Source organism: Pholcus phalangioides, unplaced genomic scaffold (assembly GCF_987345545.1).
Source record: "Pholcus phalangioides strain wild (caught in Gottingen) unplaced genomic scaffold, Ppha-v1.0 ptg000009l_1, whole genome shotgun sequence".
In the NCBI taxonomy this organism is placed as follows: domain Eukaryota; kingdom Metazoa; phylum Arthropoda; class Arachnida; order Araneae; family Pholcidae; genus Pholcus; species Pholcus phalangioides.
The window spans coordinates 21410067-21434022 of NW_028301602.1; the positions used below are offsets into that span (position 1 = coordinate 21410067).

General features: G+C 45.1%; 75 non-coding genes across 75 annotated transcripts; all 75 read left to right on the plus strand.

Moving 5' to 3' along the window:
- The first annotated feature begins 282 nt into the window (after positions 1-282).
- TRNAT-UGU (transfer RNA threonine (anticodon UGU)) lies at positions 283-355 on the plus strand. The gene has a single exon. It is a non-coding gene; the product is annotated as a tRNA-Thr (tRNA).
- A 64-nt stretch (positions 356-419) lies between these two features.
- TRNAT-UGU (transfer RNA threonine (anticodon UGU)) lies at positions 420-492 on the plus strand. The gene has a single exon. It is a non-coding gene; the product is annotated as a tRNA-Thr (tRNA).
- Positions 493-563: 71 nt separating this feature from the next.
- TRNAT-UGU (transfer RNA threonine (anticodon UGU)) lies at positions 564-636 on the plus strand. Its single transcript has one exon. It is a non-coding gene; the product is annotated as a tRNA-Thr (tRNA).
- A 217-nt stretch (positions 637-853) lies between these two features.
- TRNAT-UGU (transfer RNA threonine (anticodon UGU)) lies at positions 854-926 on the plus strand. Its single transcript has one exon. It is a non-coding gene; the product is annotated as a tRNA-Thr (tRNA).
- A 193-nt stretch (positions 927-1119) lies between these two features.
- TRNAT-UGU (transfer RNA threonine (anticodon UGU)) lies at positions 1120-1191 on the plus strand. The gene has a single exon. It is a non-coding gene; the product is annotated as a tRNA-Thr (tRNA).
- Positions 1192-1256: 65 nt separating this feature from the next.
- Positions 1257-1329, plus strand: TRNAT-UGU (transfer RNA threonine (anticodon UGU)). The gene has a single exon. It is a non-coding gene; the product is annotated as a tRNA-Thr (tRNA).
- Positions 1330-1400: 71 nt separating this feature from the next.
- On the plus strand, positions 1401-1473 carry TRNAT-UGU (transfer RNA threonine (anticodon UGU)). The gene has a single exon. It is a non-coding gene; the product is annotated as a tRNA-Thr (tRNA).
- Positions 1474-1819: 346 nt separating this feature from the next.
- TRNAT-UGU (transfer RNA threonine (anticodon UGU)) lies at positions 1820-1892 on the plus strand. Its single transcript has one exon. It is a non-coding gene; the product is annotated as a tRNA-Thr (tRNA).
- A 65-nt stretch (positions 1893-1957) lies between these two features.
- TRNAT-UGU (transfer RNA threonine (anticodon UGU)) lies at positions 1958-2030 on the plus strand. Its single transcript has one exon. It is a non-coding gene; the product is annotated as a tRNA-Thr (tRNA).
- Positions 2031-2235: 205 nt separating this feature from the next.
- TRNAT-UGU (transfer RNA threonine (anticodon UGU)) lies at positions 2236-2308 on the plus strand. The gene has a single exon. It is a non-coding gene; the product is annotated as a tRNA-Thr (tRNA).
- A 484-nt stretch (positions 2309-2792) lies between these two features.
- On the plus strand, positions 2793-2865 carry TRNAT-UGU (transfer RNA threonine (anticodon UGU)). The gene has a single exon. It is a non-coding gene; the product is annotated as a tRNA-Thr (tRNA).
- A 71-nt stretch (positions 2866-2936) lies between these two features.
- TRNAT-UGU (transfer RNA threonine (anticodon UGU)) lies at positions 2937-3009 on the plus strand. The gene has a single exon. It is a non-coding gene; the product is annotated as a tRNA-Thr (tRNA).
- Positions 3010-3226: 217 nt separating this feature from the next.
- Positions 3227-3299, plus strand: TRNAT-UGU (transfer RNA threonine (anticodon UGU)). The gene has a single exon. It is a non-coding gene; the product is annotated as a tRNA-Thr (tRNA).
- Positions 3300-3500: 201 nt separating this feature from the next.
- TRNAT-UGU (transfer RNA threonine (anticodon UGU)) lies at positions 3501-3572 on the plus strand. The gene has a single exon. It is a non-coding gene; the product is annotated as a tRNA-Thr (tRNA).
- Positions 3573-3918: 346 nt separating this feature from the next.
- Positions 3919-3991, plus strand: TRNAT-UGU (transfer RNA threonine (anticodon UGU)). The gene has a single exon. It is a non-coding gene; the product is annotated as a tRNA-Thr (tRNA).
- Positions 3992-4490: 499 nt separating this feature from the next.
- On the plus strand, positions 4491-4563 carry TRNAT-UGU (transfer RNA threonine (anticodon UGU)). The gene has a single exon. It is a non-coding gene; the product is annotated as a tRNA-Thr (tRNA).
- Positions 4564-4909: 346 nt separating this feature from the next.
- Positions 4910-4982, plus strand: TRNAT-UGU (transfer RNA threonine (anticodon UGU)). The gene has a single exon. It is a non-coding gene; the product is annotated as a tRNA-Thr (tRNA).
- A 201-nt stretch (positions 4983-5183) lies between these two features.
- TRNAT-UGU (transfer RNA threonine (anticodon UGU)) lies at positions 5184-5256 on the plus strand. Its single transcript has one exon. It is a non-coding gene; the product is annotated as a tRNA-Thr (tRNA).
- A 353-nt stretch (positions 5257-5609) lies between these two features.
- On the plus strand, positions 5610-5682 carry TRNAT-UGU (transfer RNA threonine (anticodon UGU)). Its single transcript has one exon. It is a non-coding gene; the product is annotated as a tRNA-Thr (tRNA).
- A 63-nt stretch (positions 5683-5745) lies between these two features.
- Positions 5746-5818, plus strand: TRNAT-UGU (transfer RNA threonine (anticodon UGU)). Its single transcript has one exon. It is a non-coding gene; the product is annotated as a tRNA-Thr (tRNA).
- Positions 5819-6026: 208 nt separating this feature from the next.
- TRNAT-UGU (transfer RNA threonine (anticodon UGU)) lies at positions 6027-6099 on the plus strand. Its single transcript has one exon. It is a non-coding gene; the product is annotated as a tRNA-Thr (tRNA).
- Positions 6100-6171: 72 nt separating this feature from the next.
- Positions 6172-6244, plus strand: TRNAT-UGU (transfer RNA threonine (anticodon UGU)). Its single transcript has one exon. It is a non-coding gene; the product is annotated as a tRNA-Thr (tRNA).
- A 201-nt stretch (positions 6245-6445) lies between these two features.
- On the plus strand, positions 6446-6518 carry TRNAT-UGU (transfer RNA threonine (anticodon UGU)). The gene has a single exon. It is a non-coding gene; the product is annotated as a tRNA-Thr (tRNA).
- Positions 6519-7017: 499 nt separating this feature from the next.
- Positions 7018-7090, plus strand: TRNAT-UGU (transfer RNA threonine (anticodon UGU)). The gene has a single exon. It is a non-coding gene; the product is annotated as a tRNA-Thr (tRNA).
- A 61-nt stretch (positions 7091-7151) lies between these two features.
- Positions 7152-7224, plus strand: TRNAT-UGU (transfer RNA threonine (anticodon UGU)). The gene has a single exon. It is a non-coding gene; the product is annotated as a tRNA-Thr (tRNA).
- A 208-nt stretch (positions 7225-7432) lies between these two features.
- Positions 7433-7505, plus strand: TRNAT-UGU (transfer RNA threonine (anticodon UGU)). The gene has a single exon. It is a non-coding gene; the product is annotated as a tRNA-Thr (tRNA).
- Positions 7506-7852: 347 nt separating this feature from the next.
- TRNAT-UGU (transfer RNA threonine (anticodon UGU)) lies at positions 7853-7925 on the plus strand. Its single transcript has one exon. It is a non-coding gene; the product is annotated as a tRNA-Thr (tRNA).
- Positions 7926-8415: 490 nt separating this feature from the next.
- On the plus strand, positions 8416-8488 carry TRNAT-UGU (transfer RNA threonine (anticodon UGU)). Its single transcript has one exon. It is a non-coding gene; the product is annotated as a tRNA-Thr (tRNA).
- A 64-nt stretch (positions 8489-8552) lies between these two features.
- On the plus strand, positions 8553-8625 carry TRNAT-UGU (transfer RNA threonine (anticodon UGU)). The gene has a single exon. It is a non-coding gene; the product is annotated as a tRNA-Thr (tRNA).
- Positions 8626-8696: 71 nt separating this feature from the next.
- Positions 8697-8769, plus strand: TRNAT-UGU (transfer RNA threonine (anticodon UGU)). Its single transcript has one exon. It is a non-coding gene; the product is annotated as a tRNA-Thr (tRNA).
- Positions 8770-8986: 217 nt separating this feature from the next.
- On the plus strand, positions 8987-9059 carry TRNAT-UGU (transfer RNA threonine (anticodon UGU)). The gene has a single exon. It is a non-coding gene; the product is annotated as a tRNA-Thr (tRNA).
- Positions 9060-9252: 193 nt separating this feature from the next.
- On the plus strand, positions 9253-9324 carry TRNAT-UGU (transfer RNA threonine (anticodon UGU)). The gene has a single exon. It is a non-coding gene; the product is annotated as a tRNA-Thr (tRNA).
- Positions 9325-9389: 65 nt separating this feature from the next.
- TRNAT-UGU (transfer RNA threonine (anticodon UGU)) lies at positions 9390-9462 on the plus strand. Its single transcript has one exon. It is a non-coding gene; the product is annotated as a tRNA-Thr (tRNA).
- A 71-nt stretch (positions 9463-9533) lies between these two features.
- TRNAT-UGU (transfer RNA threonine (anticodon UGU)) lies at positions 9534-9606 on the plus strand. The gene has a single exon. It is a non-coding gene; the product is annotated as a tRNA-Thr (tRNA).
- A 346-nt stretch (positions 9607-9952) lies between these two features.
- Positions 9953-10025, plus strand: TRNAT-UGU (transfer RNA threonine (anticodon UGU)). The gene has a single exon. It is a non-coding gene; the product is annotated as a tRNA-Thr (tRNA).
- A 65-nt stretch (positions 10026-10090) lies between these two features.
- TRNAT-UGU (transfer RNA threonine (anticodon UGU)) lies at positions 10091-10163 on the plus strand. Its single transcript has one exon. It is a non-coding gene; the product is annotated as a tRNA-Thr (tRNA).
- Positions 10164-10368: 205 nt separating this feature from the next.
- Positions 10369-10441, plus strand: TRNAT-UGU (transfer RNA threonine (anticodon UGU)). The gene has a single exon. It is a non-coding gene; the product is annotated as a tRNA-Thr (tRNA).
- A 484-nt stretch (positions 10442-10925) lies between these two features.
- On the plus strand, positions 10926-10998 carry TRNAT-UGU (transfer RNA threonine (anticodon UGU)). The gene has a single exon. It is a non-coding gene; the product is annotated as a tRNA-Thr (tRNA).
- A 71-nt stretch (positions 10999-11069) lies between these two features.
- TRNAT-UGU (transfer RNA threonine (anticodon UGU)) lies at positions 11070-11142 on the plus strand. The gene has a single exon. It is a non-coding gene; the product is annotated as a tRNA-Thr (tRNA).
- Positions 11143-11359: 217 nt separating this feature from the next.
- On the plus strand, positions 11360-11432 carry TRNAT-UGU (transfer RNA threonine (anticodon UGU)). The gene has a single exon. It is a non-coding gene; the product is annotated as a tRNA-Thr (tRNA).
- A 201-nt stretch (positions 11433-11633) lies between these two features.
- On the plus strand, positions 11634-11705 carry TRNAT-UGU (transfer RNA threonine (anticodon UGU)). Its single transcript has one exon. It is a non-coding gene; the product is annotated as a tRNA-Thr (tRNA).
- A 346-nt stretch (positions 11706-12051) lies between these two features.
- Positions 12052-12124, plus strand: TRNAT-UGU (transfer RNA threonine (anticodon UGU)). The gene has a single exon. It is a non-coding gene; the product is annotated as a tRNA-Thr (tRNA).
- A 499-nt stretch (positions 12125-12623) lies between these two features.
- On the plus strand, positions 12624-12696 carry TRNAT-UGU (transfer RNA threonine (anticodon UGU)). The gene has a single exon. It is a non-coding gene; the product is annotated as a tRNA-Thr (tRNA).
- A 346-nt stretch (positions 12697-13042) lies between these two features.
- On the plus strand, positions 13043-13115 carry TRNAT-UGU (transfer RNA threonine (anticodon UGU)). Its single transcript has one exon. It is a non-coding gene; the product is annotated as a tRNA-Thr (tRNA).
- Positions 13116-13316: 201 nt separating this feature from the next.
- Positions 13317-13389, plus strand: TRNAT-UGU (transfer RNA threonine (anticodon UGU)). Its single transcript has one exon. It is a non-coding gene; the product is annotated as a tRNA-Thr (tRNA).
- Positions 13390-13742: 353 nt separating this feature from the next.
- TRNAT-UGU (transfer RNA threonine (anticodon UGU)) lies at positions 13743-13815 on the plus strand. The gene has a single exon. It is a non-coding gene; the product is annotated as a tRNA-Thr (tRNA).
- A 63-nt stretch (positions 13816-13878) lies between these two features.
- TRNAT-UGU (transfer RNA threonine (anticodon UGU)) lies at positions 13879-13951 on the plus strand. Its single transcript has one exon. It is a non-coding gene; the product is annotated as a tRNA-Thr (tRNA).
- A 208-nt stretch (positions 13952-14159) lies between these two features.
- TRNAT-UGU (transfer RNA threonine (anticodon UGU)) lies at positions 14160-14232 on the plus strand. The gene has a single exon. It is a non-coding gene; the product is annotated as a tRNA-Thr (tRNA).
- Positions 14233-14304: 72 nt separating this feature from the next.
- Positions 14305-14377, plus strand: TRNAT-UGU (transfer RNA threonine (anticodon UGU)). The gene has a single exon. It is a non-coding gene; the product is annotated as a tRNA-Thr (tRNA).
- Positions 14378-14578: 201 nt separating this feature from the next.
- On the plus strand, positions 14579-14651 carry TRNAT-UGU (transfer RNA threonine (anticodon UGU)). The gene has a single exon. It is a non-coding gene; the product is annotated as a tRNA-Thr (tRNA).
- Positions 14652-15012: 361 nt separating this feature from the next.
- TRNAT-UGU (transfer RNA threonine (anticodon UGU)) lies at positions 15013-15085 on the plus strand. The gene has a single exon. It is a non-coding gene; the product is annotated as a tRNA-Thr (tRNA).
- Positions 15086-15423: 338 nt separating this feature from the next.
- On the plus strand, positions 15424-15496 carry TRNAT-UGU (transfer RNA threonine (anticodon UGU)). The gene has a single exon. It is a non-coding gene; the product is annotated as a tRNA-Thr (tRNA).
- Positions 15497-15567: 71 nt separating this feature from the next.
- On the plus strand, positions 15568-15640 carry TRNAT-UGU (transfer RNA threonine (anticodon UGU)). The gene has a single exon. It is a non-coding gene; the product is annotated as a tRNA-Thr (tRNA).
- Positions 15641-16421: 781 nt separating this feature from the next.
- On the plus strand, positions 16422-16494 carry TRNAT-UGU (transfer RNA threonine (anticodon UGU)). Its single transcript has one exon. It is a non-coding gene; the product is annotated as a tRNA-Thr (tRNA).
- A 65-nt stretch (positions 16495-16559) lies between these two features.
- TRNAT-UGU (transfer RNA threonine (anticodon UGU)) lies at positions 16560-16632 on the plus strand. The gene has a single exon. It is a non-coding gene; the product is annotated as a tRNA-Thr (tRNA).
- Positions 16633-16703: 71 nt separating this feature from the next.
- Positions 16704-16776, plus strand: TRNAT-UGU (transfer RNA threonine (anticodon UGU)). The gene has a single exon. It is a non-coding gene; the product is annotated as a tRNA-Thr (tRNA).
- A 919-nt stretch (positions 16777-17695) lies between these two features.
- On the plus strand, positions 17696-17768 carry TRNAT-UGU (transfer RNA threonine (anticodon UGU)). Its single transcript has one exon. It is a non-coding gene; the product is annotated as a tRNA-Thr (tRNA).
- Positions 17769-17839: 71 nt separating this feature from the next.
- On the plus strand, positions 17840-17912 carry TRNAT-UGU (transfer RNA threonine (anticodon UGU)). Its single transcript has one exon. It is a non-coding gene; the product is annotated as a tRNA-Thr (tRNA).
- Positions 17913-18402: 490 nt separating this feature from the next.
- On the plus strand, positions 18403-18475 carry TRNAT-UGU (transfer RNA threonine (anticodon UGU)). The gene has a single exon. It is a non-coding gene; the product is annotated as a tRNA-Thr (tRNA).
- A 208-nt stretch (positions 18476-18683) lies between these two features.
- Positions 18684-18756, plus strand: TRNAT-UGU (transfer RNA threonine (anticodon UGU)). Its single transcript has one exon. It is a non-coding gene; the product is annotated as a tRNA-Thr (tRNA).
- Positions 18757-18965: 209 nt separating this feature from the next.
- Positions 18966-19038, plus strand: TRNAT-UGU (transfer RNA threonine (anticodon UGU)). Its single transcript has one exon. It is a non-coding gene; the product is annotated as a tRNA-Thr (tRNA).
- Positions 19039-19103: 65 nt separating this feature from the next.
- Positions 19104-19176, plus strand: TRNAT-UGU (transfer RNA threonine (anticodon UGU)). Its single transcript has one exon. It is a non-coding gene; the product is annotated as a tRNA-Thr (tRNA).
- A 71-nt stretch (positions 19177-19247) lies between these two features.
- On the plus strand, positions 19248-19320 carry TRNAT-UGU (transfer RNA threonine (anticodon UGU)). The gene has a single exon. It is a non-coding gene; the product is annotated as a tRNA-Thr (tRNA).
- Positions 19321-20239: 919 nt separating this feature from the next.
- On the plus strand, positions 20240-20312 carry TRNAT-UGU (transfer RNA threonine (anticodon UGU)). Its single transcript has one exon. It is a non-coding gene; the product is annotated as a tRNA-Thr (tRNA).
- Positions 20313-20383: 71 nt separating this feature from the next.
- TRNAT-UGU (transfer RNA threonine (anticodon UGU)) lies at positions 20384-20456 on the plus strand. The gene has a single exon. It is a non-coding gene; the product is annotated as a tRNA-Thr (tRNA).
- Positions 20457-20946: 490 nt separating this feature from the next.
- On the plus strand, positions 20947-21019 carry TRNAT-UGU (transfer RNA threonine (anticodon UGU)). The gene has a single exon. It is a non-coding gene; the product is annotated as a tRNA-Thr (tRNA).
- A 208-nt stretch (positions 21020-21227) lies between these two features.
- Positions 21228-21300, plus strand: TRNAT-UGU (transfer RNA threonine (anticodon UGU)). The gene has a single exon. It is a non-coding gene; the product is annotated as a tRNA-Thr (tRNA).
- A 209-nt stretch (positions 21301-21509) lies between these two features.
- Positions 21510-21582, plus strand: TRNAT-UGU (transfer RNA threonine (anticodon UGU)). Its single transcript has one exon. It is a non-coding gene; the product is annotated as a tRNA-Thr (tRNA).
- Positions 21583-21647: 65 nt separating this feature from the next.
- TRNAT-UGU (transfer RNA threonine (anticodon UGU)) lies at positions 21648-21720 on the plus strand. The gene has a single exon. It is a non-coding gene; the product is annotated as a tRNA-Thr (tRNA).
- A 71-nt stretch (positions 21721-21791) lies between these two features.
- On the plus strand, positions 21792-21864 carry TRNAT-UGU (transfer RNA threonine (anticodon UGU)). The gene has a single exon. It is a non-coding gene; the product is annotated as a tRNA-Thr (tRNA).
- Positions 21865-22210: 346 nt separating this feature from the next.
- TRNAT-UGU (transfer RNA threonine (anticodon UGU)) lies at positions 22211-22283 on the plus strand. Its single transcript has one exon. It is a non-coding gene; the product is annotated as a tRNA-Thr (tRNA).
- A 65-nt stretch (positions 22284-22348) lies between these two features.
- TRNAT-UGU (transfer RNA threonine (anticodon UGU)) lies at positions 22349-22421 on the plus strand. The gene has a single exon. It is a non-coding gene; the product is annotated as a tRNA-Thr (tRNA).
- Positions 22422-22492: 71 nt separating this feature from the next.
- TRNAT-UGU (transfer RNA threonine (anticodon UGU)) lies at positions 22493-22565 on the plus strand. Its single transcript has one exon. It is a non-coding gene; the product is annotated as a tRNA-Thr (tRNA).
- Positions 22566-23484: 919 nt separating this feature from the next.
- Positions 23485-23557, plus strand: TRNAT-UGU (transfer RNA threonine (anticodon UGU)). The gene has a single exon. It is a non-coding gene; the product is annotated as a tRNA-Thr (tRNA).
- A 71-nt stretch (positions 23558-23628) lies between these two features.
- On the plus strand, positions 23629-23701 carry TRNAT-UGU (transfer RNA threonine (anticodon UGU)). Its single transcript has one exon. It is a non-coding gene; the product is annotated as a tRNA-Thr (tRNA).
- Positions 23702-23956: the final 255 nt, after the last annotated feature.

Genomic DNA, 23956 nt, shown 5'->3' on the forward strand with positions numbered 1-23956 from the left:
CAATGGTGCCATCATAGTTGAGTGGTTAGAGCTCTGGTCTTGTAAACCAGAGGTCGTGAGTTCGATTCTCACTCTTGGATCTTTTTGCCCGTTTCCAAACTTTTCGTTTTTCATGAAGGTCATTGATGAGTCCTTGCTCAATGTCGCCATCATAGCTGAGCGGTTAGAGCACTGGTCTTGTAAACCAGGGGTCGTGAGTTCGATTCTCACTGGTGGGTTTTTTTGCCCGTTTGCAAACTTTTCGTACTTTATGAAGGTCATTGATGAGTATCGTGCAATGCCGCCATCATAGCTCAACGGTTAGAGTACTGGTCTTGTAAACCAGCGGTCGTGAGTTCGATTCTGACTGGTGGCTTTTTTTGTCCGTTTGCAAACTTTTCGTATTTTATGAAGGTCATTGATGAGTATCGTGCAATTCCGCCATCATAGCTCAACGGTTAGAGTACTGGTCTTGTAAACAAGCGGTCGTGAGTTCGATTCTCACTGGTGGCTTTTTTGCCCGTTTGCTAATATTTCGTCTTTCATGAAGGTCATTGATGAGTCCTTGTCCTCCGGGCAATGTCGCCATCATAGCTCAGCGGTTAGAGCACTGGTCTTGTAAACCAGGGATCGTGAGTTCGATACTTACTGGTGGCTGTTTTTGCCCGTTTGCAATCTTTTCGTATTTTATGAAGGTCATTGATGAGTCCTTGTCCATTGTGCAATGTTGCCATCATAGCTGAGTGGTTGGAGCACTTGTCTTGTTAACCAGTGGTCATGAGTTCGATTCACGCTGTTGGATTTTTTTGCGTGTTTGCAAAGTTTTTGTTTTTCATGAAGGTTATTGATGAGTCCTTGTCCTCCGAACAATGTTGGCATCATAGCTCAGCGGTTAAAGCACTGGTCTTGTAAACCAGGGGTCGTGAGTTCGATTCTCACTGGTGGCATTTTTGCCCCTTTGCTAATTTTTCGATTTTCATGAAGGTCATTGATGAGTATCGCGTAATGTTGCCGTCATAGCTCAGCGGTTGGAGCACTAGTCTTGTAAACGTGAGTTCGATTCTCACTGTTGGATTTTTTTGCCCGTTTGCAAAATTTTCTTTTTTCATGAAGGTCATTGATGAGTCCTCGTGCAACGTCGCCATCATAGCTCAGCGGTTAGAGCACTGGTCTTGTAAACCAGGGGTCGTGAGTTCGATTCTCACTGTGGCTTTTTTTGCCCGTTTGCAAACTTTTCGTATTTTATGAAGGTCAGTGATGAGTCCTCGTGCAACGTCGCCATCATAGCTCAGCGGTTAGAGCACTGGTCTTGTAAACCAGGGGTCGTGAGTTCGATTCTCACTGGTGGCTTTTTTGCCCGTTTGCTAATATTTCATCTTTCATGAAGGTCATTGATGAGTCCTTGTCCTCCGGGCAATGTCGCCATCATAGCTCAGCGGTTAGAGCACTGGTCTTGTAAACCAGGGGTCGTGAGTTCGATTCTCACTGGTGGCTGTTTTTGCCCGTTTGCAAACTTTTCGTATTTTATGAAGGTCATTGATGAGTATTGTGCAATGCCGCCATCATAGCTCAACGGTTAGAGTACTGGTCTTGTAAACCAGCGGTCGTGAGTTCGATTCATACTGGTGGCTGTTTTTGCCCGTTTGCAAACTTTTCGTATTTTATGAAGTTCATTGATGAGTCCTTGTCCATTGTGCAATGTTGCCATCATAGCTGAGTGGTTGGAGCACTTGTCTTGTAAACCAGGGGTCGTGAGTTCGATTCTCACTGGTGGCTTTTTTTGCCCGTTTGCAAACTTTTCGTATTTTATGAAGGTCATTGGTGAGTATCGTGTAATGTCGCCATCATAGCTCAGCGGTTAGAGCACTGGTCTTGTAAACCAGGGGTCGTGAGTTCGATTCTCACTGGTGGCTGTTTTTGCCCGTTTGCAAACTTTTCGTTTTTCATGAAGGTCATTGATGAGTCCTCCGGCAACGTCGCCATTATAGCTCAGCGGTTTGAGCACTGGTCTTGTAAACAAGGGGTCGTGAGTTCGATTCTCACTGGTGGCCTTTTTTGCCCGTTTGCAATTTTTTCGTATTTTATGAAGGTCATTGATGAGTATTGTGTAATGTCGCCATCATAGCTTAGCGGTTCGAGCACTGGTCTTGTAAACCAGCGGTCGTGAGTTCGATTCTAACTGTTGGCTTTCTGCGTTTGCAAACTTTTCGTTTTTCATGAAGGTCATTGATGAGTCCTTGTCCAGTGCGCAATGTTGCCGTCATAGTTCAGTGGTTAGAGCACTGGCCCTGTAAACCAGAGGTCGTGAGTTCGATTCTCACTGTTGGTTTTTTTTCCCCGTTTGCAAACTTTTTGTTTTTCATGAAGGTCATTGATGAGTCCTTGTCCATTGTGCAATGTTGCCATCATAGTTCAGTGGTTAGAGCTCTGGTCTTGTAAACCAGAGGTCGTGAGTTCGATTCTCACTCTTGGATTTTTTTGCCCGTTTGCAAACTTTTCGTTTTTCATGAAGGTCATTGATGAGTCCTTGCTCAGTGTCGCTATCATAGCTGAGCGGTTAGAGCACTGGTCTTTTAAACCAGGGGTCGTGAGTTCGATTCTCACTGGTGGGTTTTTTTGCCCGTTTGCAAACTTTTCGTATTTTATGAAGGTCATTGATGAGTATCGTGCAATGCCGCCATCATAGCTCAACGGTTAGAGTACTGGTCTTTTAAACCAGCGGTCGTGAGTTCGATTCTGACTGGTGGGTTTTTTTGCCCGTTTGCAAACTTTTCGTATTTTATGAAGGTCATTGATGAGTATCGTGCAATGCTGTCATCATAGCTCAACGGTTAGAGTACTGGTCTTGTAAACCAGCGGTCGTGAGTTCGATTCTCACTGGTGGCTTTTTTGCCCGTTTGCTAATATTTCGTCTTTCATGAAGGTCATTGATGAGTCCTTGTCCTCCGGGCAATGTAGCCATCATAGCTCAGCGGTTAGAGCACTGGTCTTGTAAACCAGGGATCGTGAGTTCGATTCTCACTGGTGGATGTTTTTGCCCGTTTGCAAACTTTTCGTATTTTATGAAGGTCATTGATGAGTCCTTGTCCATTGTGCAATGTTGCCATCATAGCTGAGTGGTTGGAGCACTTGTCTTGTTAACCAGTGGTCATGAGTTCGATTCACGCTGTTGGATTTTTTTGCGTGTTTGCAAAGTTTTCGTTTTTCATGAAGGTCATTGATGAGTCCTTGTCCTCCGAACAATGTTGGCATCATAGCTCAGCGGTTAAAGCACTGGTCTTGTAAACCAGGGGTCATGAGTTCGATTCTCACTGGTGGCTTTTTTGCCCCTTTGCTAATTTTTCGATTTTCATGAAGGTCATTGATGAGTATCGCGCAATGTTGCCGTCATAGCTCAGCGGTTGGAGCACTTGTCTTGTAAACCTGAGGTCGTGAGTTCGATTCTCACTGTTGGATTTTTTTGCCCGTTTGCAAACTTTTCTTTTTTCATGAAGGTCATTGATGAGTCCTCGTGCAACGTCGCCATCATAGCTCAGCGGTTAGAGCACTGGTCTTGTAAACCAGGGGTCGTGAGTTCGATTCTCACTGTGGCTGTTTTTGCCCGTTTGCAAACTTTTCGTATTTTATGAAGTTCATTGATGAGTCCTTGTCCACTGTGCAATGTTGCCATCATAGCTGAGTGGTTGGAGCACTTGTCTTGTAAACCAGGGGTCGTGAGTTCGATTCTCACTGGTGGCTTATTTGCCCGTTTGCTAATTTTTGGTTTTTCATGAAGGTCATTGATGAGTATCGCGCTATGTTGCCATCATAGCTCAGCGGTTAGAGCACTGGCCCTGTAAACCAGAGGTCGTGAGCTCAGTTCTCACTGTTGGATTTTTTTGCCCGTTTGCAAACTTTTCGTTTTTCATGAAGGTCATTGATGAGTTCTCGTGCAACGTCGCCATCATAGCTCAGCGGTTAGAGCACTGGTCTTGTAAACCAGGGGTCGTGAGTTCGATTCTCACTGGTGGCTGTTTGTGCCCGTTTGCAAACTTTTCGTATTTTATGAAGGTCATTGATGAGTCCTTGTTTATTGCGCAATGTTGCCATCATAGTTGAGTGGTTGGAGCACTTGTCTTGTTAACCAGTGGTCATGGGTTCGATTCACGCTGTTGGATTTTTTTGCCCGTTTGCAAAGTTTTCGTTTTTCATGAAGGTCATTGATGAGTCCTTGTCCTCCGAACAATGTTGGCATCATAGCTCAGCGGTTAAAGCACTGGTCTTGTAAACCAGGGGTCGTGAGTTCGATTCATACTGGTGGCTGTTTTTGCCCGTTTGCAAACTTTTCGTATTTTATGAAGTTCATTGATGAGTCCTTGTCCACTGTGCAATGTTGCCATCATAGCTGAGTGGTTGGAGCACTTGTCTTGTAAACCAGGGGTCGTGAGTTCGATTCTCACTGGTGGCTTTTTTTGCCCGTTTGCAAACTTTTCGTATTTTATGAAGGTCATTGGTGAGTATCGTGTAATGTCGCCATCATAGCTCAGCGGTTCGAGCACTGGTCTTGTAAATCAGGGGTCGTGAGTTCGATTCTCACTGGTGGCTGTTTTTGCCCGTTTGCAAACTTTTCGTATTTTATGAAGGTCATTGATGAGTCCTTGTTTATTGCGCAATGTTGCCATCATAGCTGAGTGGTTGGAGCACTTGTCTTGTTAACCAGTGGTCATGAGTTCGATTCTCACTGGTGGCTTTTTTGCCCGTTTGCAAAGTTTTCGTTTTTCATGAAGGTCATTGATGAGTATCGCGCTATGTTGCCATCATAGCTCAGCGGTTAGAGCACTGGCCCTGTAAACCAGAGGTCGTGAGCTCAGTTCTCACTGTTGGATTTTTTTGCCCGTTTGCCAACTTTTCGTTTTTCATGAAGGTCATTGATGAGTCCTCGTGCAACGTCGCCATCATAGCTCAGCGGTTAGAGCACTGGTCTTGTAAACCAGGGGTCGTGAGTTCGATTCTCACTGGTGGCTTTTTTTGCCCGTTTGCTAATATTTCGTTTTTCATGAAGGTCATTGATGATTATCGCGCCATGTTGCCGTCATAGCTCATCGGACATAGCACTGGTCTTGTAAACCAGGGGTCGTGAGTTCGTTTCTCACTGGTGGCTTTTATGCCCGTTTGCAAATTTTTCGTTTTTCATGAAATGACATTGATGAGTATCGCGTAATGTCGCCATCATAGCTCAGCGGTTCGAGCCCTGGTCTTGTAAATCAGGGGTCGTGAGTTCGATTCTCACTGGTGGCTTTTTTTGCCCGTTTGCAAACTTTTCGTATTTTATGAAGGTCATTGATGAGTATCATGCAATGCCGCCATCATAGCTCAACGGTTAGAGTACTGGTCTTGTAAACCAGCGGTCCTGAGTTCGATTCATACTGGTGGCTTTTTTGCCCGTTTGCTAATATTTCGTCTTTCATGAAGGTCATTGATGAGTCCTTGTCCACTGTGCAATGTTGCCATCATAGCTGAGTGGTTGGAACACTTGTCTTGTAAACTTGAGGTCATGAGTTCGATTCTCAAAGTTGGATTTTATTGCCCGTTTGCAAACTTTTCGTTTTTCATGAAGGTCATTGATGAGTCCTTGTCCTCCGGGAAATGTCGCCATCATAGCTCAGCGGACAGAGCACTGGTCTTGTAAACCAGGGGTCGTGAGTTCGATTCTCACTGGTGGTTTTTCGGCCCGTTTGCTAATTTTTTGTTTTTTATGAAGGTCATTGATGAGTATCGTGCAATGTTGCCATCATAGCTCAGCGGTTAGAGCACTGGTCTTGTAAATCAGGGGTCGTGAGTTCGATTCTCACTGGTGGCTTTTTTTGCCCGTTTGCAAACTTTTCGTATTTTATGAAGGTCATTGATGAGTATCGTGCAATTCCGCCATTATGGCTCAACGGTTAGAGTACTGGTCTTGTAAACCAGCGGTCGTGAGTTCGATTCATACTGGTGGCTTTTTTGCCCGTTTGCTAATATTTCGTCTTTCATGAAGGTCATTGATGAGTCCTTGTCCTCCGGGTAATGTCGCCATCATAGCTAAGCGGTTAGAGCACTGGTCTTGTAAACCAGGGGTCGTGAGTTCGATTCTCACTGGTGGCTGTTTTTGCCCGTTTGCAAACTTTTCGTTTTTCATGAAGGTCATTGATGAGTCCTTGTCCTCCGGGCAATGTCGCCATCATAGCTCAGCGGACAGAGCACTGGTCTTGTAAACCAGGGGTCGTGAGTTCGATTCTCACTGGTGGCTTATTTGCCCGTTTGCTAATTTTTGGTTTTTCATGAAGGTCATTGATGAGTATCGCGCTATGTTGCCATCATAGCTCAGCGGTTAGAGCACTGGCCCTGTAAACCAGAGGTCGTGAGCTCAGTTCTCACTGTTGAATGTTTTTGCCAGTTTGCAAACTTTTCGTTTTTCATGAAGGTCATTGATGAGTTCTCGAGCAACGTCGCCATCATAGCTCAGCGGTTAGAGCACTGGTCTTGTAAACCAGGGGTCGTGAGTTCGATTCTCACTGGTGGCTTTTTTGCCCGTTTGCTAATATTTCGTCTTTCATGAAGGTCATTGATGAGTCCTTGTCCTCCTGGCAATGTAGCCATCATAGCTCAGCGGTTAGAGCACTGGTCTTGTAAACCACGGATCGTGAGTTCGATTCTCACGGGTGGATGTTTTTGCCCGTTTGCAAACTTTTCGTATTTTATGAAGGTCATTGATGAGTCCTTGTCCATTGTGCAATGTTGCCATCATAGCTGAGTGGTTGGAGCACTTGTCTTGTTAACCAGTGGTCATGAGTTCGATTCACGATGTTGGATTTTTTTGCGTGTTTGCAAAGTTTTCGTTTTTCATGAAGGTCATTGATAAGTCCTTGTCCTCCGCGCAATGTCGCCATCATAGCTCAGCGGACAGAGCACTGGTCTTGTAAACCAGAGGTCGTGAGTTCGATTCTCACTCTTGGAATTTTTTGCCCGTTTGCAAACTTTTCGTATTTCATGAAGGTCATTGATGAGTCCCTGCTCAATGTCGCCATCATAGCTCAGCGGTTAGAGCACTGGTCTTGTAAACCAGGGGTCGTGAGTTCGATTCTCACTGGTGGCTTTTTTTGCCCGATTGCAAAATTTTCGTATTTTATGGTCATTGATGATTATCGTGCAATTTCGCCATCATAGCTCAGCGGTTAGAGCACTGGTCTTGTAAACCAGCGGTCGTGAGTTCGATTCTCCATGGTGGCTTTTTTGCCCGTTTGCTAATTTTTCGTTTTTCAAGAAGGTCATTGACGAGCACCGTGCAATGTCGCCATCATTGCTCATCGGTTAGAGCACTGGTCTTGTAAACCAGCGGTTGTGAGTTCGGTTCTCATTAGTGGCTCCTTTTGCACGTTTGGTAATTTTTCGTTGTTCATGAAGGTCATTGATGAGTCCTTGTCGATCGGGTAATGTCGCCATCATAGCTCAGCGGTTAGAGCACTGGTATTGTAAACCAGGGGTCGTGATTTCGATTCTCACTGGTGGCTTTTTTGCCCGTTTGCTGATTTTTCGTTTTTCATGAAGGTCATTGATGAGTACCGTGCAATGTTGCCATCAAAGCTCAGCGGTTAGAGCACTGGTCCTGTAAACCAGGGGGTCGTGAGTTCGATTCTCACTGTTCGATTTTTTTTGCCCGTTTGCAAACTTTTCGTTTTTCATGAAGGTCATTGATGAGTCCTTGTCCTCCGGGCAATGTTGCCATCTTAGCTCAGCGGAAAGACCACTGGTCTTGTAAACCAGGGGTCGTGAGTTCAATTCTCACTGGTGGCTTTTTTGCCAGTTTGCTAATTTTTTGTTTTTCATGAAGGTCATTGATGAGTCCTCGGGCAACGTCGCCATCATAGCTCAGCGGTTAGAGCACTGCTCTTGTAAACCAGGGGTCGTGAGTTCGATTCTCACTGGTGGTTTTTTGCCCGTTTGCTAATATTTCGTCTTTCATGAAGGTCATTGATTAGTCCTTGTCCTCCGGGCAATGTCGCCATCATAGTTCAGTGGTTAGAGCACTGGCCCTGTAAACTAGAGGTCGTGAGTTCGATTCTCACTGTAGGTTTTTTTTCCCCGTTTGCAAACTTTTTGTTTTTCATGAAGGTCATTGATGAGTCCTTGTCCATTGTGCAATGGTGCCATCATAGTTGAGTGGTTAGAGCTCTGGTCTTGTAAACCAGAGGTCGTGAGTTCGATTCTCACTCTTGGATCTTTTTGCCCGTTTCCAAACTTTTCGTTTTTCATGAAGGTCATTGATGAGTCCTTGCTCAATGTCGCCATCATAGCTGAGCGGTTAGAGCACTGGTCTTGTAAACCAGGGGTCGTGAGTTCGATTCTCACTGGTGGGTTTTTTTGCCCGTTTGCAAACTTTTCGTACTTTATGAAGGTCATTGATGAGTATCGTGCAATGCCGCCATCATAGCTCAACGGTTAGAGTACTGGTCTTGTAAACCAGCGGTCGTGAGTTCGATTCTGACTGGTGGCTTTTTTTGTCCGTTTGCAAACTTTTCGTATTTTATGAAGGTCATTGATGAGTATCGTGCAATTCCGCCATCATAGCTCAACGGTTAGAGTACTGGTCTTGTAAACAAGCGGTCGTGAGTTCGATTCTCACTGGTGGCTTTTTTGCCCGTTTGCTAATATTTCGTCTTTCATGAAGGTCATTGATGAGTCCTTGTCCTCCGGGCAATGTCGCCATCATAGCTCAGCGGTTAGAGCACTGGTCTTGTAAACCAGGGATCGTGAGTTCGATACTTACTGGTGGCTGTTTTTGCCCGTTTGCAATCTTTTCGTATTTTATGAAGGTCATTGATGAGTCCTTGTCCATTGTGCAATGTTGCCATCATAGCTGAGTGGTTGGAGCACTTGTCTTGTTAACCAGTGGTCATGAGTTCGATTCACGCTGTTGGATTTTTTTGCGTGTTTGCAAAGTTTTTGTTTTTCATGAAGGTCATTGATGAGTCCTTGTCCTCCGAACAATGTTGGCATCATAGCTCAGCGGTTAAAGCACTGGTCTTGTAAACCAGGGGTCGTGAGTTCGATTCTCACTGGTGGCATTTTTGCCCCTTTGCTAATTTTTCGATTTTCATGAAGGTCATTGATGAGTATCGCGTAATGTTGCCGTCATAGCTCAGCGGTTGGAGCACTTGTCTTGTAAACGTGAGTTCGATTCTCACTGTTGGATTTTTTTGCCCGTTTGCAAAATTTTCTTTTTTCATGAAGGTCATTGATGAGTCCTCGTGCAACGTCGCCATCATAGCTCAGCGGTTAGAGCACTGGTCTTGTAAACCAGGGGTCGTGAGTTCGATTCTCACTGTGGCTTTTTTTGCCCGTTTGCAAACTTTTCGTATTTTATGAAGGTCAGTGATGAGTCCTCGTGCAACGTCGCCATCATAGCTCAGCGGTTAGAGCACTGGTCTTGTAAACCAGGGGTCGTGAGTTCGATTCTCACTGGTGGCTTTTTTGCCCGTTTGCTAATATTTCATCTTTCATGAAGGTCATTGATGAGTCCTTGTCCTCCGGGCAATGTCGCCATCATAGCTCAGCGGTTAGAGCACTGGTCTTGTAAACCAGGGGTCGTGAGTTCGATTCTCACTGGTGGCTGTTTTTGCCCGTTTGCAAACTTTTCGTATTTTATGAAGGTCATTGATGAGTATTGTGCAATGCCGCCATCATAGCTCAACGGTTAGAGTACTGGTCTTGTAAACCAGCGGTCGTGAGTTCGATTCATACTGGTGGCTGTTTTTGCCCGTTTGCAAACTTTTCGTATTTTATGAAGTTCATTGATGAGTCCTTGTCCGTTGTGCAATGTTGCCATCATAGCTGAGTGGTTGGAGCACTTGTCTTGTAAACCAGGGGTCGTGAGTTCGATTCTCACTGGTGGCTTTTTTTGCCCGTTTGCAAACTTTTCGTATTTTATGAAGGTCATTGGTGAGTATCGTGTAATGTCGCCATCATAGCTCAGCGGTTAGAGCACTGGTCTTGTAAACCAGGGGTCGTGAGTTCGATTCTCACTGGTGGCTGTTTTTGCCCGTTTGCAAACTTTTCGTTTTTCATGAAGGTCATTGATGAGTCCTCCGGCAACGTCGCCATTATAGCTCAGCGGTTTGAGCACTGGTCTTGTAAACAAGGGGTCGTGAGTTCGATTCTCACTGGTGGCCTTTTTTGCCCGTTTGCAATTTTTTCGTATTTTATGAAGGTCATTGATGAGTATTGTGTAATGTCGCCATCATAGCTTAGCGGTTCGAGCACTGGTCTTGTAAACCAGCGGTCGTGAGTTCGATTCTAACTGTTGGCTTTCTGCGTTTGCAAACTTTTCGTTTTTCATGAAGGTCATTGATGAGTCCTTGTCCATTGCGCAATGTTGCCGTCATAGTTCAGTGGTTAGAGCACTGGCCCTGTAAACCAGAGGTCGTGAGTTCGATTCTCACTGTTGGTTTTTTTTCCCCGTTTGCAAACTTTTTGTTTTTCATGAAGGTCATTGATGAGTCCTTGTCCATTGTGCAATGTTGCCATCATAGTTCAGTGGTTAGAGCTCTGGTCTTGTAAACCAGAGGTCGTGAGTTCGATTCTCACTCTTGGATTTTTTTGCCCGTTTGCAAACTTTTCGTTTTTCATGAAGGTCATTGATGAGTCCTTGCTCAGTGTCGCTATCATAGCTGAGCGGTTAGAGCACTGGTCTTTTAAACCAGGGGTCGTGAGTTCGATTCTCACTGGTGGGTTTTTTTGCCCGTTTGCAAACTTTTCGTATTTTATGAAGGTCATTGATGAGTATCGTGCAATGCCGCCATCATAGCTCAACGGTTAGAGTACTGGTCTTTTAAACCAGCGGTCGTGAGTTCGATTCTGACTGGTGGGTTTTTTTGCCCGTTTGCAAACTTTTCGTATTTTATGAAGGTCATTGATGAGTATCGTGCAATGCTGTCATCATAGCTCAACGGTTAGAGTACTGGTCTTGTAAACCAGCGGTCGTGAGTTCGATTCTCACTGGTGGCTTTTTTGCCCGTTTGCTAATATTTCGTCTTTCATGAAGGTCATTGATGAGTCCTTGTCCTCCGGGCAATGTAGCCATCATAGCTCAGCGGTTAGAGCACTGGTCTTGTAAACCAGGGATCGTGAGTTCGATTCTCACTGGTGGATGTTTTTGCCCGTTTGCAAACTTTTCGTATTTTATGAAGGTCATTGATGAGTCCTTGTCCATTGTGCAATGTTGCCATCATAGCTGAGTGGTTGGAGCACTTGTCTTGTTAACCAGTGGTCATGAGTTCGATTCACGCTGTTGGATTTTTTTGCGTGTTTGCAAAGTTTTCGTTTTTCATGAAGGTCATTGATGAGTCCTTGTCCTCCGAACAATGTTGGCATCATAGCTCAGCGGTTAAAGCACTGGTCTTGTAAACCAGGGGTCATGAGTTCGATTCTCACTGGTGGCTTTTTTGCCCCTTTGCTAATTTTTCGATTTTCATGAAGGTCATTGATGAGTATCGCGCAATGTTGCCGTCATAGCTCAGCGGTTGGAGCACTTGTCTTGTAAACCTGAGGTCGTGAGTTCGATTCTCACTGTTGGATTTTTTTGCCCGTTTGCAAACTTTTCTTTTTTCATGAAGGTCATTGATGAGTCCTCGTGCAACGTCGCCATCATAGCTCAGCGGTTAGAGCACTGGTCTTGTAAACCAGGGGTCGTGAGTTCGATTCTCACTGTGGCTGTTTTTGCCCGTTTGCAAACTTTTCGTATTTTATGAAGTTCATTGATGAGTCCTTGTCCACTGTGCAATGTTGCCATCATAGCTGAGTGGTTGGAGCACTTGTCTTGTAAACCAGGGGTCGTGAGTTCGATTCTCACTGGTGGCTTATTTGCCCGTTTGCTAATTTTTGGTTTTTCATGAAGGTCATTGATGAGTATCGCGCTATGTTGCCATCATAGCTCAGCGGTTAGAGCACTGGCCCTGTAAACCAGAGGTCGTGAGCTCAGTTCTCACTGTTGGATTTTTTTGCCCGTTTGCAAACTTTTCGTTTTTCATGAAGGTCATTGATGAGTTCTCGTGCAACGTCGCCATCATAGCTCAGCGGTTAGAGCACTGGTCTTGTAAACCAGGGGTCGTGAGTTCGATTCTCACTGGTGGCTGTTTGTGCCCGTTTGCAAACTTTTCGTATTTTATGAAGGTCATTGATGAGTCCTTGTTTATTGCGCAATGTTGCCATCATAGTTGAGTGGTTGGAGCACTTGTCTTGTTAACCAGTGGTCATGGGTTCGATTCACGCTGTTGGATTTTTTTGCCCGTTTGCAAAGTTTTCGTTTTTCATGAAGGTCATTGATGAGTCCTTGTCCTCCGAACAATGTTGGCATCATAGCTCAGCGGTTAAAGCACTGGTCTTGTAAACCAGGGGTCGTGAGTTCGATTCATACTGGTGGCTGTTTTTGCCCGTTTGCAAACTTTTCGTATTTTATGAAGTTCATTGATGAGTCCTTGTCCACTGTGCAATGTTGCCATCATAGCTGAGTGGTTGGAGCACTTGTCTTGTAAACCAGGGGTCGTGAGTTCGATTCTCACTGGTGGCTTTTTTTGCCCGTTTGCAAACTTTTCGTATTTTATGAAGGTCATTGGTGAGTATCGTGTAATGTCGCCATCATAGCTCAGCGGTTCGAGCACTGGTCTTGTAAATCAGGGGTCGTGAGTTCGATTCTCACTGGTGGCTGTTTTTGCCCGTTTGCAAACTTTTCGTATTTTATGAAGGTCATTGATGAGTCCTTGTTTATTGCGCAATGTTGCCATCATAGCTGAGTGGTTGGAGCACTTGTCTTGTTAACCAGTGGTCATGAGTTCGATTCTCACTGGTGGCTTTTTTGCCCGTTTGCAAAGTTTTCGTTTTTCATGAAGGTCATTGATGAGTATCGCGCTATGTTGCCATCATAGCTCAGCGGTTAGAGCACTGGCCCTGTAAACCAGAGGTCGTGAGCTCAGTTCTCACTGTTGGATTTTTTTGCCCGTTTGCAAACTTTTCGTTTTTCATGAAGGTCATTGATGAGTCCTCGTGCAACGTCGCCATCATAGCTCAGCGGTTAGAGCACTGGTCTTGTAAACCAGGGGTCGTGAGTTCGATTCTCACTGGTGGCTTTTTTTGCCCGTTTGCTAATATTTCGTTTTTCATGAAGGTCATTGATGATTACCGCGCCATGTTGCCGTCATAGCTCATCGGACATAGCACTGGTCTTGTAAACCAGGGGTCGTGAGTTCGTTTCTCACTGGTGGCTTTTATGCCCGTTTGCAAATTTTTCGTTTTTCATGAAATGACATTGATGAGTATCGCGTAATGTCGCCATCATAGCTCAGCGGTTCGAGCCCTGGTCTTGTAAATCAGGGGTCGTGAGTTCGATTCTCACTGGTGGCTTTTTTTGCCCGTTTGCAAACTTTTCGTATTTTATGAAGGTCATTGATGAGTATCATGCAATGCCGCCATCATAGCTCAACGGTTAGAGTACTGGTCTTGTAAACCAGCGGTCCTGAGTTCGATTCATACTGGTGGCTTTTTTGCCCGTTTGCTAATATTTCGTCTTTCATGAAGGTCATTGATGAGTCCTTGTCCACTGTGCAATGTTGCCATCATAGCTGAGTGGTTGGAACACTTGTCTTGTAAACTTGAGGTCATGAGTTCGATTCTCAAAGTTGGATTTTATTGCCCGTTTGCAAACTTTTCGTTTTTCATGAAGGTCATTGATGAGTCCTTGTCCTCCGGGAAATGTCGCCATCATAGCTCAGCGGACAGAGCACTGGTCTTGTAAACCAGGGGTCGTGAGTTCGATTCTCACTGGTGGTTTTTCGGCCCGTTTGCTAATTTTTTGTTTTTTATGAAGGTCATTGATGAGTATCGTGCAATGTTGCCATCATAGCTCAGCGGTTAGAGCACTGGTCTTGTAAATCAGGGGTCGTGAGTTCGATTCTCACTGGTGGCTTTTTTTGCCCGTTTGCAAACTGTTCGTATTTTATGAAGGTCATTGATGAGTATTGTGCAATGCCGCCATTATGGCTCAACGGTTAGAGTACTGGTCTTGTAAACCAGCGGTCGTGAGTTCGATTCATACTGGTGGCTTTTTTGCCCGTTTGCTAATATTTCGTCTTTCATGAAGGTCATTGATGAGTCCTTGTCCTCCGGGTAATGTCGCCATCATAGCTAAGCGGTTAGAGCACTGGTCTTGTAAACCAGGGGTCGTGAGTTCGATTCTCACTGGTGGCTGTTTTTGCCCGTTTGCAAACTTTTCGTTTTTCATGAAGGTCATTGATGAGTCCTTGTCCTCCGGGCAATGTCGCCATCATAGCTCAGCGGACAGAGCACTGGTCTTGTAAACCAGGGGTCGTGAGTTCGATTCTCACTGGTGGCTTATTTGCCCGTTTGCTAATTTTTGGTTTTTCATGAAGGTCATTGATGAGTATCGCGCTATGTTGCCATCATAGCTCAGCGGTTAGAGCACTGGCCCTGTAAACCAGAGGTCGTGAGCTCAGTTCTCACTGTTGAATGTTTTTGCCAGTTTGCAAACTTTTCGTTTTTCATGAAGGTCATTGATGAGTTCTCGAGCAACGTCGCCATCATAGCTCAGCGGTTAGAGCACTGGTCTTGTAAACCAGGGGTCGTGAGTTCGATTCTCACTGGTGGCTTTTTTGCCCGTTTGCTAATATTTCGTCTTTCATGAAGGTCATTGATGAGTCCTTGTCCTCCTGGCAATGTAGCCATCATAGCTCAGCGGTTAGAGCACTGGTCTTGTAAACCACGGATCGTGAGTTCGATTGTCACGGGTGGATGTTTTTGCCCGTTTGCAAACTTTTCGTATTTTATGAAGGTCATTGATGAGTCCTTGTCCATTGTGCAATGTTGCCATCATAGCTGAGTGGTTGGAGCACTTGTCTTGTTAACCAGTGGTCATGAGTTCGATTCACGATGTTGGATTTTTTTGCGTGTTTGCAAAGTTTTCGTTTTTCATGAAGGTCATTGATGAGTCCTTGTCCTCCGAACAATGTTGGCATCATAGCTCAACGGTTAAAGCACTGGTCTTGTAAACCAGGGGTCGTGAGTTCGATTCTCACTGGTGGCTTTTTTGCCCCTTTGCTAATTTTTCGATTTTCATGAAGGTCATTGATGAGTATCGCGCAATGTTGCCGTCATAGCTCAGCGGTTGGAGCACTTGTCTTGTAAACGTGAGGTCGTGAGTTCGATTCTCACTGTTGGAATTTTTTGCCCGTTTGCAAACTTTTCTTTTTTCATGAAGGTCATTGATGAGTCCTCGTGCAACGTCGTCATCATAGCTCAGCGGTTAGAGCACTGGTCTTGTAAACCAGGGGTCGTGAGTTCGATTCTCACTGCTGCTTTTTTTGCCCGTTTGCAAACTTTTCGTATTTTATGAAGGTTAGTGATGAGTCCTCGTGCAACGTCGCCATCATAGCTCAGCGGTTAGAGCACTGGTCTTGTAAACCAGGGGTCGTGAGTTCGATTCTCACTGGTGGCTTTTTTGCCCGTTTGCTAATATTTCGTCTTTCATGAAGGTCATTGATGAGTCCTTGTCCTCCGGGCAATGTCGCCATCATAGCTCAGCGGTTAGAGCACTGGTCTTGTGAACCAGGGGTCGTGAGTTCGATTCTCACTGGTGGCTGTTTTTGCCCGTTTGCAAACTATTCGTATTTTATGAAGGTCATTGATGAGTCCTTGTTTATTGTGCAATGTTGCCATCATAGCTGAGTGGTTGGAGCACTTGTCTTGTTAACCAGTGGTCATGAGTTCGATTCACGCTGTTGGATTTTTTTGCCCGTTTGCAAAGTTTTCGTTTTTCATGAAGGTCATTGATGAGTCCTTGTCCTCCGAACAATGTACACATCATAGCTCAGCGGTTAAAGCACTGCTCTTGTGAACCAGGGGTCGTGAGTTCGATTCATACTGGTGGCTGTTTTTGCCCGTTTGCAAACTTTTCGTATTTTATGAAGTTCATTGATGAGTCCTTGTCCACAGTGCAATGTTGCCATCATAGCTGAGTGGTTGGAGCACTTGTCTTGTAAACCAGGGGTCGTGAGTTCGATTCTCACTGGTGGCTTTTTTTGCCCGTTTGCAAACTGTTCGTATTTTATGAAGGTCATTGATGAGTATTGTGCAATGCCGCCATCATAGCTCAACGGTTAGAGTACTGGTCTTGTAAACCAGCGGTCGTGAGTTGGATTCATACTGGTGGCTGTTTTTGCCAGTTTGCAAACTTTTCGTATTTTATGAAGTTCATTGATGAGTCCTTGTCCATTGTGCAATGTTGCCATCATAGCTGAGTGGTTGGAGCACTTGTCTTGTAAACCAGGTGTCGTGAGTTCGATTCTCACTGGTGGCTTTTTTTGCCCGTTTGCAAACTTTTCGTATTTTATGAAGGTCATTGGTGAGTATCGTGTAATGTCGCCATCATAGCTCAGCGGTTAGAGCACTGGTCTTGTAAACCAGGGGTCGTGAGTTCGATTCTCACTGGTGGCTGTTTTTGCCCGTTTGCAAACTTTTCGTTTTTCATGAAGGTCATTGATGAGTCCTCGTGCAACGTCGCCATCATAGCTTAGCGGTTAGAGCACTGGCCCTGTAAACCTGAGGTCGTGAGTTCGATTCTCACTGGTGGCTTTTTTGCCCGTTTGCTAATATTTCGTCTTTCATGAAGGTCATTGATGAGTCCTTGTCCTCCGGGCAATGTCGCCATCATAGCTCAGCGGTTAGAGCACTGGTCTTGTAAACCAGGGGTCGTGAGTTCGATTCTCACTGGTGGCTGTTTTTGCCCGTTTGCAAACTTTTCGTATTTTATGAAGGTCATTGATGAGTCCTTGTTTATTGTGCAACGTTGCCATCATAGCTGAGTGGTTGGAGCACTTGTCTTGTTAACCAGTGGGCATGAGTTCGATTCACGCTGTTGGATTTTTTTGCCCGTTTGCAAAGTTTTCGTTTTTCATGAAGGTCATTGATGAGTCCTTGTCCTCCGAACAATGTTGGCATCATAGCTCAGCGGTTAAAGCACTGGTCTTGTAAACCAGGGGTCGTGAGTTCGATTCATACTGGTGGCTGTTTTTGCCCGTTTGCAAACTTTTCGTATTTTATGAAGTTCATTGATGAGTCCTTGTCCACTGTGCAATGTTGCCATCATAGCTGAGTGGTTGGAGTACTTGTCTTGTAAACCAGGGGTCGTGAGTTCGATTCTCACTGGTGGCTTTTTTTGCCCGTTTGCAAACTTTTCGTATTTTATGAAGGTCATTGATGAGTATTGTGCAATGCCGCCATCATAGCTCAACGGTTAGAGTACTGGTCTTGTAAACCAGCGGTCGTGAGTTCGATTCATACTGGTGGCTGTTTTTGCCCGTTTGCAAACTTTTCGTATTTTATGAAGTTCATTGATGAGTCCTTGTCCACTGTGCAATGTTGCCATCATAGCTGAGTGGTTGGAGCACTTGTCTTGTAAACCAGGGGTCGTGAGTTCGATTCTCACTGGTGGCTTTTTTTGCCCGTTTGCAAACTTTTCGTATTTTATGAAGGTCATTGGTGAGTATCGTGTAATGTCGCCATCATAGCTTAGCGGTTAGAGCACTGGCCCTGTAAACCTGAGGTCGTGAGCTCAGTTCTCACTGTTGAATTTTTTTGCCCGTTTGCAAACTTTTCGTTTTTCATGAAGGTCATTGATGAGTTCTCGAGCAACGTCGCCATCATAGCTCAGCGGTTAGAGCACTGGTCTTGTAAACCAGGGTTCGTGAGTTCGATTCTCACTGGTGGCTTTTTTGCCCGTTTGCTAATATTTCGTCTTTCATGAAGGTCATTGATGAGTCCTTGTCCTCCGGGCAATGTCGCCATCATAGCTCAGCGGCTAGAGCACTGGTCTTGTAAACCAGGGGTCGTGAGTTCGATTCTCACTGGTGGCTGTTTGTGCCCGTTTGCAAACTTTTCGTATTTTATGAAGGTCATTGATGAGTCCTTGTTTATTGCGCAATGTTGCCATCATAGCTGAGTGGTTGGAGCACTTGTCTTGTTAACCAGTGGTCAGGAGTTCGATTCACGCTGTTGGATTTTTTTGCCCGTTTGCAAAGTTTTCGTTTTTCATGAAGGTCATTGATGAGTCCTTGTCCTCCGAACAATGTTGGCATCATAGCTCAGCGGTTAAAGCACTGGTCTTGTAAACCAGGGGTCGTGAGTTCGATTATCAGTGGTGGCTTTTTTGCCTGTTCGCTAATTTTTCGTGTTTCATGAAGGTCATTGATGAGTATCGTGCAATGTTGCCATCATAGCTCAGCGGACATAGCACTGGTCTTGTAAACCAGGGGTCGTGAGTTCGTTTCTCACTGGTGGCTTTTATGCCAGTTTGCAAATTTTTCGTTTTTCATGAAATGTCATTGATGAGTATCGTGTAATGTCGCCATCATAGCTCAGCGGTTCGAGCCCTGGTCTTGTAAATCAGGGGTCGTGAGTTCGATTCTCACTGGTGGCTTTTTTTGCCCGTTTGCAAACTTTTCGTATTTTATGAAGGTCATTGATGAGTATCATGCAATGCCGCCATCATAGCTCAACGGTTAGAGTACTGGTCTTGTAAACCAGCGGTCGTGAGTTCGATTCATACTGGTGGCTTTTTTGCCCGTTTGCTAATATTTCGTCTTTCATGAAGGTCATTGATGAGTCCTTGTCCTCCGAGTAATGTTGCCATCATAGCTCAGCGGTTAGAGCACCGGTCTTGTATACCAGGGGTCGTGAGTTCGATTCTCACTGGTGGCTGTTTTTGCCAGTTTGCAAACTTTTCGTATTTTATGAAGTTCATTGATGAGTCCTTGTCCATTGTGCAATGTTGCCATCATAGCTGAGTGGTTGGAGCACTTGTCTTGTAAACCAGGGGTCGTGAGTTCGATTCTCACTGGTGGCTTTTTTTGCCCGTTTGCAAACTTTTCGTATTTTATGAAGGTCATTGGTGAGTATCGTGTAATGTCGCCATCATAGCTCAGCGGTTAGAGCACTGGTCTTGTAAACCAGGGGTCGTGAGTTCGATTCTCACTGGTGGCTGTTTTTGCCCGTTTGCAAACTTTTCGTTTTTCATGAAGGTCATTGATGAGTCCTCGTGCAACGTCGCCATCATAGCTTAGCGGTTAGAGCACTGGCCCTGTAAACCTGAGGTCGTGAGTTCGATTCTCACTGGTGGCTTTTTTGCCCGTTTGCTAATATTTCGTCTTTCATGAAGGTCATTGATGAGTCCTTGTCCTCCGGGCAATGTCGCCATCATAGCTCAGCGGTTAGAGCACTGGTCTTGTAAACCAGGGGTCGTGAGTTCGATTCTCACTGGTGGCTGTTTTTGCCCGTTTGCAAACTTTTCGTATTTTATGAAGGTCATTGATGAGTCCTTGTTTATTGTGCAACGTTGCCATCATAGCTGAGTGGTTGGAGCACTTGTCTTGTTAACCAGTGGTCATGAGTTCGATTCACGCTGTTGGATTTTTTTGCCCGTTTGCAAAGTTTTCGTTTTTCATGAAGGTCATTGATGAGTCCTTGTCCTCCGAACAATGTTGGCATCATAGCTCAGCGGTTAAAGCACTGGTCTTGTAAACCAGGGGTCGTGAGTTCGATTCATACTGGTGGCTGTTTTTGCCCGTTTGCAAACTTTTCGTATTTTATGAAGTTCATTGATGAGTCCTTGTCCACTGTGCAATGTTGCCATCATAGCTGAGTGGTTGGAGTACTTGTCTTGTAAACCAGGGGTCGTGAGTTCGATTCTCACTGGTGGCTTTTTTTGCCCGTTTGCAAACTTTTCGTATTTTATGAAGGTCATTGATGAGTATTGTGCAATGCCGCCATCATAGCTCAACGGTTAGAGTACTGGTCTTGTAAACCAGCGGTCGTGAGTTCGATTCATACTGGTGGCTGTTTTTGCCCGTTTGCAAACTTTTCGTATTTTATGAAGTTCATTGATGAGTCCTTGTCCACTGTGCAATGTTGCCATCATAGCTGAGTGGTTGGAGCACTTGTCTTGTAAACCAGGGGTCGTGAGTTCGATTCTCACTGGTGGCTTTTTCTGCCCGTTTGCAAACTTTTCGTATTTTATGAAGGTCATTGGTGAGTATCGTGTAATGTCGCCATCATAGCTTAGCGGTTAGAGCACTGGCCCTTTAAACCTGAGGTCGTGAGCTCAGTTCTCACTGTTGAATTTTTTTGCCCGTTTGCAAACTTTTCGTTTTTCATGAAGGTCATTGATGAGTTCTCGAGAATCGTCGCCATCATAGCTCAGCGGTTAGAGCACTGGTCTTGTAAACCAGGGTTCGTGAGTTCGATTCTCACTGGTGGCTTTTTTGCCCGTTTGCTAATATTTCGTCTTTCATGAAGGTCATTGATGAGTCCTTGTCCTCCGGGCAATGTCGCCATCATAGCTCAGCGGCTAGAGCACTGGTCTTGTAAACCAGGGGTCGTGAGTTCGATTCTCACTGGTGGCTGTTTGTGCCCGTTTGCAAACTTTTCGTATTTTATGAAGGTCATTGATGAGTCCTTGTTTATTGCGCAATGTTGCCATCATAGCTGAGTGGTTGGAGCACTTGTCTTGTTAACCAGTGGTCATGAGTTCGATTCACGCTGTTGGATTTTTTTGCCCGTTTGCAAAGTTTTCGTTTTTCATGAAGGTCATTGATGAGTCCTTGTCCTCCGAACAATGTTGGCATCATAGCTCAGCGGTTAAAGCACTGGTCTTGTAAACCAGGGGTCGTGAGTTCGATTCTCAGTGGTGGCTTTTTTGCGTGTTCGCTAATTTTTCGTGTTTCATGAAGGTCATTGATGAGTATCGTGCAATGTTGCCATCATAGCTCAGCGGACATAGCACTGGTCTTGTAAACCAGGGGTCGTGAGTTCGTTTCTCACTGGTGGCTTTTATGCCCGTTTGCAAATTTTTCGTTTTTCATGAAATGTCATTGATGAGTATCGTGTAATGTCGCCATCATAGCTCAGCGGTTCGAGCCCTGGTCTTGTAAATCAGGGGTCGTGAGTTCGATTCTCACTGGTGGCTTTTTTTGCCCGTTTGCAAACTTTTCGTATTTTATGAAGGTCATTGATGAGTATCATGCAATGCCGCCATCATAGCTCAACGGTTAGAGTACTGGTCTTGTAAACCAGCGGTCGTGAGTTCGATTCATACTGGTGGCTTTTTTGCCCGTTTGCTAATATTTCGTCTTTCATGAAGGTCATTGATGAGTCCTTGTCCTCCGGGTAATGTTGCCATCATAGCTCAGCGGTTAGAGCACCGGTCTTGTAAACCAGGGGTCGTGAGTTCGATTCTCACTGGTGGCTGTTTTTGCCAGTTTGCAAACTTTTCGTATTTTATGAAGTTCATTGATGAGTCCTTGTCCATTGTGCAATGTTGCCATCATAGCTGAGTGGTTGGAGCACTTGTCTTGTAAACCAGGGGTCGTGAGTTCGATTCTCACTGGTGGCTTTTTTTGCCCGTTTGCAAACTTTTCGTATTTTATGAAGGTCATTGGTGAGTATCGTGTAATGTCGCCATCATAGCTCAGCGGTTAGAGCACTGGTCTTGTAAACCAGGGGTCGTGAGTTCGATTCTCACTGGTGGCTGTTTTTGCCCGTTTGCAAACTTTTCGTTTTTCATGAAGGTCATTGATGAGTCCTCGTGCAACGTCGCCATCATAGCTTAGCGGTTAGAGCACTGGCCCTGTAAACCTGAGGTCGTGAGTTCGATTCTCACTGGTGGCTTTTTTGCCCGTTTGCTAATATTTCGTCTTTCATGAAGGTCATTGATGAGTCCTTGTCCTCCGGGCAATGTCGCCATCATAGCTCAGCGGTTAGAGCACTGGTCTTGTAAACCAGGGGTCGTGAGTTCGATTCTCACTGGTGGCTGTTTTTGCCCGTTTGCAAACTTTTCGTATTTTATGAAGGTCATTGATGAGTATTGTGCAATGCCGCCATCATAGCTCAACGGTTAGAGTACTGGTCTTGTAAACCAGCGGTCGTGAGTTGGATTCATACTGGTGGCTGTTTTTGCCCGTTTGCAAACTTTTCGTATTTTATGAAGTTCATTGATGAGTCCTTGTCCATTGTGCAATGTTGCCATCATAGCTGAGTGGTTGGAGCACTTGTCTTGTAAACCAGGTGTCGTGAGTTCGATTCTCACTGGTGGCTTTTTTTGCCCGTTTGCAAACTTTTCGTATTTTATGAAGGTCATTGGTGAGTATCGTGTAATGTCGCCATCATAGCTCAGCGGTTAGAGCACTGGTCTTGTAAACCAGGGGTCGTGAGTTCGATTCTCACTGGTGGCTGTTTTTGCCCGTTTGCAAACTTTTCGTTTTTCATGAAGGTCATTGATGAGTCCTCGTGCAACGTCGCCATCATAGCTTAGCGGTTAGAGCACTGGCCCTGTAAACCTGAGGTCGTGAGTTCGATTCTCACTGGTGGCTTTTTTGCCCGTTTGCTAATATTTCGTCTTTCATGAAGGTCATTGATGAGTCCTTGTCCTCCGGGCAATGTCGCCATCATAGCTCAGCGGTTAGAGCACTGGTCTTGTAAACCAGGGGTCGTGAGTTCGATTCTCACTGGTGGCTGTTTTTGCCCGTTTGCAAACTTTTCGTATTTTATGAAGGTCATTGATGAGTCCTTGTTTATTGTGCAACGTTGCCATCATAGCTGAGTGGTTGGAGCACTTGTCTTGTTAACCAGTGGTCATGAGTTCGATTCACGCTGTTGGATTTTTTTGCCCGTTTGCAAAGTTTTCGTTTTTCATGAAGGTCATTGATGAGTCCTTGTCCTCCGAACAATGTTGGCATCATAGCTCAGCGGTTAAAGCACTGGTCTTGTAAACCAGGGGTCGTGAGTTCGATTCATACTGGTGGCTGTTTTTGCCCGTTTGCAAACTTTTCGTATTTTATGAAGTTCATTGATGAGTCCTTGTCCACTGTGCAATGTTGCCATCATAGCTGAGTGGTTGGAGTACTTGTCTTGTAAACCAGGGGTCGTGAGTTCGATTCTCACTGGTGGCTTTTTTTGCCCGTTTGCAAACTTTTCGTATTTTATGAAGGTCATTGATGAGTATTGTGCAATGCCGCCATCATAGCTCAACGGTTAGAGTACTGGTCTTGTAAACCAGCGGTCGTGAGTTCGATTCATACTGGTGGCTGTTTTTGCCCGTTTGCAAACTTTTCGTATTTTATGAAGTTCATTGATGAGTCCTTGTCCACTGTGCAATGTTGCCATCATAGCTGAGTGGTTGGAGCACTTGTCTTGTAAACCAGGGGTCGTGAGTTCGATTCTCACTGGTGGCTTTTTCTGCCCGTTTGCAAACTTTTCGTATTTTATGAAGGTCATTGGTGAGTATCGTGTAATGTCGCCATCATAGCTTAGCGGTTAGAGCACTGGCCCTTTAAACCTGAGGTCGTGAGCTCAGTTCTCACTGTTGAATTTTTTTGCCCGTTTGCAAACTTTTCGTTTTTCATGAAGGTCATTGATGAGTTCTCGAGCAACGTCGCCATCATAGCTCAGCGGTTAGAGCACTGGTCTTGTAAACCAGGGTTCGTGAGTTCGATTCTCACTGGTGGCTTTTTTGCCCGTTTGCTAATATTTCGTCTTTCATGAAGGTCATTGATGAGTCCTTGTCCTCCGGGCAATGTCGCCATCATAGCTCAGCGGCTAGAGCACTGGTCTTGTAAACCAGGGGTCGTGAGTTCGATTCTCACTGGTGGCTGTTTGTGCCCGTTTGCAAACTTTTCGTATTTTATGAAGGTCATTGATGAGTCCTTGTTTATTGCGCAATGTTGCCATCATAGCTGAGTGGTTGGAGCACTTGTCTTGTTAACCAGTGGTCATGAGTTCGATTCACGCTGTTGGATTTTTTTGCCCGTTTGCAAAGTTTTCGTTTTTCATGAAGGTCATTGATGAGTCCTTGTCCTCCGAACAATGTTGGCATCATAGCTCAGCGGTTAAAGCACTGGTCTTGTAA